The 1,239-nt window shown below is 37.0% G+C and overlaps 1 non-coding gene across 1 annotated transcript; it reads left to right on the forward strand.

Moving 5' to 3' along the window:
- Nucleotides 1–855: 855 nt before the first annotated feature.
- TRNAT-AGU (transfer RNA threonine (anticodon AGU)) lies at nt 856–929 on the forward strand. The gene has a single exon. It is a non-coding gene; the product is annotated as a tRNA-Thr (tRNA).
- Nucleotides 930–1,239: the final 310 nt, after the last annotated feature.

Raw genomic sequence — 1,239 nt, forward strand, 5'->3', positions numbered from 1 at the left:
TGCCGACAAACTGATGATGCATGGCATTAGAAATCTTGCTCTTGATGTGGTACAGTGGTAGTGAGTGTTTTGCATAACCATTTGTTTTTTTTTTTTTTTTACACAAATAACCATTTGATTAAATATAGGTTTAGAGCATTAATTAATTTTCTTAGTTTTGGTCCAAGTACTAGGGATGGCAATATTAAGTGGATATCCGCTAACCCGCTCCACCCGCATAAAATAAATGGATGAAAACCCGAATTAAATGGATGAGAAGCGGATGACGGATGAAGCGGATGATGGATCGGATCGGATGTGGATGATATTTTTTTCACCCGCTAACCATCCACCCACCCGTTTAACATATATTAAATTATTAATCAAAGAATTTTACTAATAAAATATAGAATGTGCAAGAAAATTACTTGTCTTTTTTTGTTGCAAATTAATTTTTCAAACAATATGTTGTTATTGTTTCTTTTTTATTAATAAAATAAAAAAGTTGTTATATAAATATCCAAAAATTAAAGTTTATGTGAGTTTTTTTTCATTTTAGTACTCATCCATTTGTCATCCGCTCCACCCGTTTCATCCACGGATGATGGACGGACGGATATGGATGATGGGTGAAGCGGATGACGGATGGATGTGGATGGAGCAATTAGGATAATGGATGGATGCGGGTGAAGCTTCACCCGATCCAAATCCGATCCATTGCCATCTATAGGTCCAACCTTCGCCTCATTTATGGCACCGTATCAAACGTAGCTAACACAGTTACACAGCTATTCTCACCTTTTGCATCCTTTACCCAAAACTCCAAAAAGATTTTCATGAATATATATGCATTTATTAGGCAACTATTAACAATCAGCTCTCGTAGCTCAGTTGGTTAGAGCACCCGTTTAGTAAGCGGGAGGTCTTGAGTTCGACTCTCAACGAGAGCATTAAGTTTCTAATATTTTTATTGTACCATTTTGCAGACATGTTTAGCTCTATGTATACGATAAGAGTCGCACAATTATACTCACTTTTTTTTTTTTTCCACAATTACACATAGCGTTGTTTTAATTGTTGGAGTTAGTAATGCAACCGGAAAGGTTTTGTCTCAGGCTGAATCGGGTTGGGTTGTCCGACCGAGCAGGTGAGATTAACTCCTTGGTTGAAAACTCATTATTGTATAACTATTCGCTACACGGTTGTGTGGTTTTGCAGACGAACCTGTCTACACGGTTGTGTACCTTATTCTACATGACC

Source organism: Chenopodium album, chromosome 17, assembly GCF_948465745.1.
Source record: "Chenopodium album chromosome 17, dcCheAlbu1.1, whole genome shotgun sequence".
NCBI lineage: Eukaryota > Viridiplantae > Streptophyta > Magnoliopsida > Caryophyllales > Amaranthaceae > Chenopodium > Chenopodium album.